This window comes from Emydura macquarii, unplaced genomic scaffold, assembly GCF_026122565.2.
Source record: "Emydura macquarii macquarii isolate MOO-44397 ecotype Brisbane River unplaced genomic scaffold, CSIRO-AGI_Emac_v2 contig_3470, whole genome shotgun sequence".
NCBI classification, from domain to species: Eukaryota; Metazoa; Chordata; order Testudines; family Chelidae; genus Emydura; species Emydura macquarii.
This window is the reverse complement of record NW_027133607.1, coordinates 4282198-4292629: the sequence shown is the minus strand read 5'-3', so window position 1 is coordinate 4292629 and position 10432 is coordinate 4282198.

Sequence of the window (10432 nt, the reverse complement as noted above, 5' to 3'; positions counted from 1 at the left end):
CCATTTTCTTTGCATCTTTGTTGATTTTTGAGGTGGTCTCAGGCTAAAGAGAAGCTCTTGCCTCTGTAACCCTCCTACTTGACTCAGTCAATGAAGTCCCCAAGTCATGTTCATGTCACTGTTAGTTCCCATGGTAGCAGTGGAGCTGTCACCGCCATTGGCTTGTGACATCACCGCCATTGGCTTGTGACATCACTGAATCAGTTAGGCTCAGGAAAGTGGCTGGGTTGAAAAAGTCACAGCCTCCGCTTGCCCACAGGACAGTGACAGGATAACTGGGGCAATGGACCCTGAGCCGAACGAAAGGTAAATGCAAATAGAGAGAGCAGAAAAGGCTTCCTAGCAGTGAAATCCATTGGACAGTGGAATAACTTGCTTTTTAAGGGTGAGATTCTGCCACCCTTACTCATGCTGAGTAGCACAGTTAACGCCATTAAAATGAATGGGTCTGATAACAGAGTAAGGTGCTAGGGCTTGATCTGAAGTCCACTAACTTCAATGGGCTGTAGATCAGGTTCTTAATCTGAATATAAAGATGTAAGAATCTGACCCTAAGAGAGGCCACTGGGGCACTATTATTAAAACTGTCTGACTAATAGTAATACCTTTACTGCTCTTTAAGGGCCAAGTTCTTACCTGATGTAAAGCTGAGTAGTATGGGTGATTTGTCATTTTCACCAGCTGCGAATCTGGACCATCACACCTGCCATCCGAGATCTCAGGTTGCTTTACAAACTCTTAATTAATTAAATCTCCAAATGCACACTGTGAGGTAAAGGATTATGGGTGCCATTTTTCCCATGAAGAGGATACAAGTCTAATAGTGATTAAGTGACCTGGCTAAGGTCACAGTGAGTGAATAGCAGACCTGGGAATAGAACCCGGTTGCAAAAGCCTGACGGCTCAATCCCTGTCAGTACAGCTACAAGTGCCTGGGAACTGCAGGTGGAAGACAGTGTCTATCAGAGAGTGAGCTGAATGCCCTTAAAGATTGATGTTTGGATCCAGACTGGAACTTTGCATCCAGTCCATATTTCTAGAAAGGACTGGGCCAAATTCCCCAGCTGGAAACATGCTTGGGCCCCATCTTTACCTTCTGCCCGTGTGAGACGGAAGAACCACGCTTGCGGGTTAGAGAGCCACAATCAGTTGCATGACGCAGCACTTTGCTAAATGGCCTCATGCTGTGCTTTTGCCCAGTGTTAGATCTGTGAGTGCAGGAACTTTCAGAGTACATTGCGTCAGCCTCTTGCATAGTCTTTCTAGAAGGCCTTTCGCTGTTGAGAAATGTTCCTGTCCTAACGCTTAGTTCTAAATGCTGTCTTTGGATGGATGCACGCGGCAGATGTTGCGTCATTTAAGACCCTTTCTTGCAGAAACTAGAGGAAAGACTCAGCGTGTAGCTTTAAACGACTTGACTGGGGCCAACTCTTCATTTTACCCAGTGAAACACATTTGGCAGAGAGCCAAATGGACCAGTTATGACGACCCCACATTCCACTGATTTCCTTGGCATTATGGCAACACAGTCGGTAGAATGGAGGACCAGCAGTGAATGGGTTAAATCTGTGGTTCATAACTCTGCTATCTGGAAGGCTTCCAGAGCGTAGTGGTTGGCCACCTCCGACTGAGTCATTTCTTTTAAAAGCAACGATCTTTGTATTTTCTCCTCCCAACGATTGACAATCACGTTTCTTAAATGGAAAGATGCCTCTAAATAGTCTAGCGGGCTTAGCGGAGTGTGGAGACCCAGCAGCTCCTGAGTTCTTCTTCTCCTTTGATTTGTGGCCTTGGGCATCTCACTAAACCCTTCGTTTTCAAAGAGAGGTGCCTCAAGCTAAGCACATAAATACATGGCCTGACTTTGAGGCCTGCTGCTCCCATAGACATCTGGCCAGAAGCATATCACTGGGACCTGGGAGCTCTGCAGACTGGGCCCTGTAGTTTGGTGCCTAACATCTGGCTGAAGGTGCTCCATTTTAGGCTCCCAATCCTGAAAATGTTGGCTTCGATTTCTCTCTGTCTCCATATCCTCTATAAAACAGGGATAATAATCACTACCTACCTCCGGGGAGTTTTGAGGTCATAGGGTAAAATCTGGGCTCCAGTGGCGACGGCAGAACTCCCATTGACTTCCACAGGGATTTCAAGGATTTCACCCATTGAGTTAGTTTCTGAAGTGCCCTGAAGATTACAACTTCTGTGCGATTGCTAACTACTATTATTCCTGAATCTTGCACACTGGCTTCTACAGCTGGCCAACAGGAGAGCCTGTATGACTAAGCAAACCTTCATGTTAGGACAAATACTGTGATAAATGTTAAATGATTTTAAATGTTAAATATTTTACCCAGAGGTAGATTCTAATCCTCTGTGTACACGGTAAATTTAGTTTTCTGCAGTTCATATTACTTCTGTTACTATTTGACTGGGTTCTTAAGTAATCAAGTCTCCCATTTTTGTTGATGCCTTACTGATGGTTCTTGCATAGTTCGTGATTGTTTTTCTGTACAGTTCATACATATCTACCTTCCCCCAGGTTTGTGCATTTTTTTCTACTTTCTTTTTCTGATTGGCCTTTAATTATATCTCTTGGTAAAATGGGTTAAGTAGGGCCAAATTACTTTTAATTAAGTAATAGATCGAAAAGGATGCCATTGCTTACTTTAAAAAGCTTTTTTGTACTCTTTGTTTGACTTTCCATTTGTGACGGTCCCTTAGAAGCTCATAAATAATCTTCTCTGCACACTGGATGTTGATCTTCTCTTTGTCCCAGACACCACTATTCCCCCTCCATGCTGTATATTTCTTTTAATGTTGCTGAAGTCAACATGCCTCTTTGTGCTTCCTGCCTGGGTTATTCCTCGGGATCGTTGGTGTCGCAGTATTGCCAGTTCCCATCATTTTCTCTCAAGTGATGGGATTTCAGAGGGTGCTGGAGGTCCGTTTGCGATGACGCGAGAAGCTCTAGCTAGGGTTGCCACCCATCCAGTTTTTACCCAGACAGTCTGCTTTTTGGCTTCTGTGTCTGGGTGTCTTTTAGGGTTTCAGGACCTGCCAACCCTAAATGGCACCTGAAACAAAAGCCTGTTTACTGTGGGGCAGGAGGTGCCGGGTCATTAACCTGCACCAGCCCCTACTCTGCCGGGGCCACCTCCTACCCGCAGGCAGGTTCCTTAAGATGATCCAGTGAATGATGGGGAGAGGAATGAGTGTTGGGGGCGGAGTCTTGGGGAGGAGGCAGAGCAGAAGGAGGGGCCTCAAGGTCTGGTTATCAGCAATTAGAATGGGTGGTAAGTAACCCTAGCTCCAGCCCTCTCATGAAATTCAGGCCTGCCACAAGCCGGTAGTGTCTCTCCCCTGGCAGAAGAATGTAATTTTACTCTGAATACATGGCTGGGCTCTGTCAGGCTAAACTAAATGCTGTTACAGTAGTTATTTTAAAATAGTTTGCATTAGATCTGGGAAAATTCTACCAGATGTGGGGTCAGGGAGGAATTTTCCCCTAAGGTAGATTAACAGAGACCTTGGGTTTTGGTTTTTTTTTTCCTTTCCTCTACCTCGTGGGGAGCAGGGGTTTTGCTAGAATCTGACCTAATAAATTCACTGCCATTGCAGGGACCTCTGGCATTGGCCTTACTGGGTCAGACCAATGGTCCATCTTTCTAGTCCAATATACTGCCTTCCGACAGTGGCCGATGCCGGATGCTTCAGAGGAAATGAACGGAACAGGGCAATCATCAAGATCCATCTCCTGTCATCCAGGCCCAGCTTCTGGCTGTTAGAGGCTTAGGGGCACCCAGACCATGGGGTTGCATCCCTGCCCATCCTGGCTAATAGCTATTGAGGGATCTATCCTCCATGAACTTATCTAGTCTTCTTTGAACCCAGTTATAGCCTTGACCTTCACAGCATCCTCTGACAACGAGTTCAACACAATGACTGTGCACTGTGTGAAGAAGTACTCCCTTATGCTTGTTTTAAACCTATTGCTTATTAATTTCATTGGGTGACTCGTCATTCTTGTATTATGAGAAAAGGTAAATAACACTTCCCGATTCACTTTCTCCACACCATTCATGACTTTATAGACCTCTATCATAACCCCCCTTAGTCATCTCTTTTCTAAGATGAACAATCCCAGTCTTTTTAATCTCGCCTCACATGGAAGCTTTTCCATACCCCTGATCATTTTGGTTACCCTTTCCTGTACTTTCTCCGGTTCTAATATATATTTTTTGAGATGGGGTGACCAGGCTGCACTGGTATTCAAGGTGGGCGTGTACTATGGATTTATATAGTGGCATTATGATTCTTTTGTCTTATTACCTATCCCTTTCCTAATGGTTCCTAACAGTCTGTTAAGATGTTTGACTGCCGCTGCACGTTGAGCAGATGTTTTCAGAGAACTAGCAAGGATAATGCAAACATCTTTCTTAAATGGTAATAGTTAATTTAGAATCATTATTTTGTATATAGAGTTGGGATGATGTTACTTTGCATTTATCAACACGGAATTTCATCTGTCGTCTTGTTGCACACCCACCCAGTTTTGTGAGATCCCGTTCTAACTTTGCATAGTCAGCTTTGGACTTCACTATCTTGAGTAGTTTTATATTGTCTGCAAATTTTGTCACCTCACTGTTCTCTCCCTTTCCTAGATCACTTATGAATATGGTGAACAGCACAGATACCAGTACACATGCTGAGGGGACCCCGCTATTTACCATTTTCATTGTGAAAACTGACCATTTATTCCTACCCTTTGTTTCCTATCTTCTAGCCAGTTACTGACCCAGAAGAGGTCCTTCCCTCTTATCCCATGACTGCTTAGTTTGCTTTTTGAAAGTCCAAGTACACTATATCGACTGGATCACCCTTGCCCACATGCTCCCCCAAAGAATTCTAATGGACTGGTGAGGCATAATTTCCCTTTACAAAAGCCGTGGTGATTTCCCCAACATACCATTTTAATCTGTGTGTCTGATTATTCTGTTCTTTACTGTGGTTTCAACCAACTTGCCTGGCACTGAAGATTGTTAAGATTGAACTCTGGAGTCTTTTAAAAAATTGGCATTAGGTTAGCTATCCTGCAGTCTCCTGAGATAGAGGCTGATTTAAGCGATAGATTACATACCACAGTTAGTAGTTCTGCAATTTCATATTTGAGTTTCTTTAGAACTCAGGGTGGACACCATCTGGTCTTGGTAACTTTGCTGTTTAATTTATCAGTCGATTTCAAAATCTCCTCTATTGACACCTTAGGTTTGTCACCTAAAAAGAATGGCTCAGGTGTGGGAATCTCCCTCACATCCTCTGCAGTGAAGACTGAGGGATACAAAAAATTAATTTAGCTTCTCTTCAATGGCCTTGCCTTCCTTGAGTGCTCCTTTAGCACCTTGATCATCCAGTGGCCCCACTGATTGCCTGGCAGACTTCCTACTCCTGATGTACTTAAAAAAAATGTGCTGTTGGTTTTTGTGTTGTTTGCTGGTTGCTCTTCAAATTCTTTTTTGGCCTGCCTAATTACACTTTTGTCATCCCCTTTAGATAACCGACACCATTGGTCTCTGTGTTCTGTGTGTGTGGCACACAACAATTTGGGCTCCTGAGGGTCAAAATGCTTTTGTCTTCTAACTCCAGTTACTGGGCTCAACACAGGAGTAACTGGGTAAAATGAATGACTTGTGATAGACGGGAGGTCAGACTGGATGGTCTAATAGCTGCTTCTGGTCTTAAACTCCACAAAGTCAATGAGAAATCGTTTTGCCTGATTTTGAACCAACGTAAGCCTGGTGGGCTTGACTGCAGTTCAAAAGTTAATGGGTTCATCATCTGTTTAACAGAGCCTGGGCTAAAACCAGCAACGATTGTGTGGGGAAAGGCGAGGGGTAGGAGAGAGAGAAATGTAATGGAAATACAGGGTTAAAAATGGAGAAGAGGGCAGAATAATTATCTCCACTGTAGGAATCACTGGGAGAAATTCTCTGGCCTGTGTCATGGATGAGGTCAGACTGGATGATCTAATAGTCCCTTCTGGTGTTAAAATCTGTGAAGGTTGGAGAGACCAACAAAACAGAGAAGCTTGAAGATTTGGTAGGGAAAGAGAAGTGATCTAGGAGGACAAGGTTTATATCTCCTATACTCGCATCCCACTGGTACCAGCCTGGCTTGTGGGATGGGATATGATTCGTACTGGTTTCCTTGTGTACTTCAACTGGTTTTGCAAACTCTAATACAAATATTTCTCAACGTCTGCAAAACTTCCCACTTCACAAACTTTCCCCATCTGTGATTTTCACAATTTCTTCCAAAGTCCATGTAGAGAGAACTGTTGGCAGTGAAAATAGCTTAGTAGCTGGGTCCCAACAGAATGAAATGGCCATGTTTCTCTCATTGTGCTTTGAAAGTCCTGGATTCTGCCAGAAAGTATCAGACAAGTCTCTGGGTTTCCCAAGGGTCTGGTTTGTTTTTTTAAGAAACCAAACCAAACCATACATATATGTATGTCCTGGAAACACTGGCTCATTTCTTATACAAATGGAACAGAAGATACATTTATTACTTTTGTAATATAAAACATTTAGCACCTGAATGGCGATTTCTGAGCATTAGCTTATAGGTAATAACAGTTATATCATTTCATAAATAGGGAAACTGAGGCACACGTAACCCCCATCCTGTTCCCATTGAGGTCAGTGGCAAAACCCCCGCTGACCTCAGCAGGCTCAGGCTCTAGAGGATAGGTGACTTTCTAAGGCCACACAGTGAGTCATTATTAAGGCTCAGTTAGGAATTTGGGCCTACATAGTTTTGAGGAGCTGGGTCTTGAACACCAGTTCAGCTAAGCACTTAAGCAGGTGCTTCAGACTTCAGTAGTACATAAGTGTGTGCTTAATTTTAAGCACATGCATAAGTACAGTGTTGCATCTAGGCCTCAGGTCCTGGCTCCTGGGTCTGTGTTCAGGTCATGCTTTTATTAGCTCCTTTAAAAAACTGAAACCCTACCTTCTTCTCCTGCAACCTCATTACGTTGCTTTCACTCATTTCCCGTGCGTCCCTGGGGGAAAATACAGAGGATGTAGGTATTTTGTAACAGCATCTGAAGTAGTTCCCAATGCGCTGAATCTGTAGTTACAGCGGAAGCTACCAGCGAATGACCACTATTTTTCTTCTAACTCTCTTCATTGGCCTGGAATTAGCTCCCTATTGAGTGTAGTATGGGCCATTGGAACCATTAAGCTTTGGACATCCTTTGCATAATACTCTCAATACACACTGACATCATCTGGCATGAATGCTAAGTCCAGAGACATTGTAATGATAAATATGTAAAGTCCCCCTCTGAGTCAGTGAGATTTTGCATATTATCATCACGTTGCTCTGACAGACCCAGCCAGTCTCTTCCTCTGCAATTGCACTTTTTGTGCCAGAACATGGAGAAGTGATACTGGTTTCCTCTCCAGACTTCAGACCATGAAACATGCATGTGACATAAGGTTTCCTCTTAAACTTCCTTTGGGAATAAGAATCGGAGTCATGTCCCTTTGGAGTCAGCAGTCTCAAAAATAAATCATTCTCATTCTTTATTCCTATAGAGTGGATATTAATACAAGGAGAGATTGTACTGAAGATGGGCCCAAGCTGACAAATTCAGGTGCAGGTTCCTCCAAAAGTCTGGAGCATTTAGCTCTGGGATTTTGGTTTGACCCATCACAGAAACATGGCCCAGCTGCTACATTTAGATCTTGATTCATGCTTCCAGAAGGCTTGCATAGATGTGAGCCAGACACTCACAGTTCTAACAGCAGAGAAACAAAAAAGAATTTAACCCATAGGCCAAGACTTTGAAAACAGACGCCTCTGTTTTTAAAGGCGCCCAGGGGACAGAAATTCAGTGAGAGCTGGGCATCTAAATCAAAGGCACCTAAGACCATATGTAGGCACCTAATAAGTGGCTTGATTGTCAAAAGTGCTGAGAAGTCAGCAGCTCTTACTGATTTTGCTGGAATCTTCAGTGTGGCCAAGAGGATATTTGACATGCAGTTCCCATTAATTTTAACGTGAATTGATGTCCAGAGCTGCCATAGGGATTGAAAAATCTCAGAGAGAGTGCATTTTAATCTACAGGACAACAGCATCCTTCAACAACAAGAGAAAGAAGGAGACAGATTATTACTGAGGAGATCAGAACTAAAAGGTTACTGGCCCAGAGCTATTTCGAGGCATTTCCCAATTTACTCTCTCCAGCAGGGCTAAGAGCCCTGACTTATTGAGGGCCTAATTCTGCCACTCTTAATTGTGCTGATTTCATTGGGGCTATTTGAAGGAGAAGATGTTACTCAATGTGAGTAATGTTGGTAGAATCTGGTAGTAACTAAAAAGCATTTGAAATCCACCAAAATATCATGCATAGAATTTCCTCCTCCAAATGAAAATGGACAAAAGTTGCTTCCCTCCTGCCCCAAAAAATAATACCAGAAATGTTCCCATATGGAGATTCTGCAGCCAAAAGCCAATTTCAAATGCTGACTTTTCAATTCCTAGAACCAGCAAAGGGAGATGTGTAATGGAAATGGTAGGGTGCTGTATTTCCAAGTCCTGCTCTCTGTGGTTGACAAGAGATGCTTATTTTTCTCTTAAGTTCCACACATTTTCTTCCTTTTGATTCTTGCCTCTTTTAGGCTCCTTTTAAATGGAAATGTGCTCGTTTAATTTTTAAAAATAGTTACATTTGGTTCTCCTGATAGCAAGGAACTAGAACAGAGGTGAGCGAGTTATGCTATATGGAAATGCTATGCAAACATCCTGTCCACTCCCTAAAGTCTGCCAAGGTACATACATCCTCACCTGCAACACCCACTGCTACTCCAGCCTTGGGATGCCTACCCAGCTCTGCCCATGTACCTCTAGTCCTGATTTTCAAGAGAGGAAGGGTGGTCCAGTGGTTAGGACACTAGTCAGAGACTGAGGTTCAGTTCACTGCTCTGCCACACACACCCGGTGTGCAGTGCTTAATTTGTAATGAAAAAGATGCCGGGGCTCCAGCAATTTTTTTTTTTTTACATTCATAACTGATGCAGCAAGCCCGGAGGTGCTGGGGCTATGAACTACCAAGCCTAGAGGTGCTGGGGCTCAGGCGTGGCACAAATTAAGCACTGCCTGGGCGACCTTGAGCGAGTCACTTAGTGTCTGCGTGCCTCAACTCCCCATCCGTACAATGGGGACAGTAGTACTGCCCTGCCTTGTGGGGCTGTTGGGAGGAAAAATAGTAACGATTGTGAGATACTCAGCTACTATGGTGATGGGGCAATATAAGTATCTAAGACATCTCTGGTACCAGGTGATGTTCCAGTCCTGAACTCTGTCAATGTTCCTAACTTGCAACATCCTCCACTAGTATAGTAACATCTAGCCCTTGTAGAAAGCTTTACGTCATCAAAGTACTGCACTCGGATTAAGAAATTCTTGCAGCATCCCAGGGACGGAGGGAAGTATTCTCATCCCCATTTTACAGATTGGGAAACCAAGCTTCTCCTCCAAGGCCACGCAGCATGTTCAGGGCCAAGTTGCCATTAGAATTCAGCGTTCCTGGCTCCTAGACCAGTGCTTTAACCACTAGACTATACCCGCCTCTCCTGGGCCTCCTTCCAGCTCTAGCCAACGCACCCCAATCCTGAATTCCACCCTGGCTGTCTTCTGAAAAGCAACTGCCTCTGGCGTCAAACCGATGTTGTTGTGACATAGACAGGCATCCTCTAGAGGCTTAGTCGGAGGCCACTACACTTTAACTGGTGGCACTAGGTGGATTTAAACCCAGTCTGCAAAGGGAAAATATTAGTGCATTATTTGGTAATGGAAAGGGAGTCGTGGCCTCTCGGCCTCGTTTCGGCTGAAGCGTTGTGCTCTCCTCTGTGTTTGGAATGCCCTTGGTGGTGGTTTGTGAAGAGGCTCGGAATCTCATTCGGAATCTCGTTGTTTATGGGCTTCCCTCTTATCCAGATGTTACTAGAGGCCTGGTCTATGTTGGGAATGTGCCCCAATCCCAGCGATCAAGAGAGCTGCACCCGTACAAACTACTTCTTCCCGTCTGCACTCTGAGCGCTCTGAGCTTTGCACTGGTGCAGTGACATCAGTGGCTGGCTAGGACTGGGGCAGCTTGGAAACACACAGTGCAACAGCAAGGAGGGCGCTATAAACTCCTGGGTGGAACTCCCAAGACGGACTGGGCCTTAGGTGCTGCAGTAGAAAAGGGGCTGTCGTGTGGCATGTGAATTGATGAAGGATAAGAACCCTGTGCAGCTTAATTTTATTTCTGCAGCAGCAGCATGGCAAATCCCAAAGGGACGTAGCCTCCTCGCAGATAAAGCACCATCCAGATCAATCTCTGTCTAAGTCCTTCAGTAGCACCCTTATTTAAATGGGCAGGGTC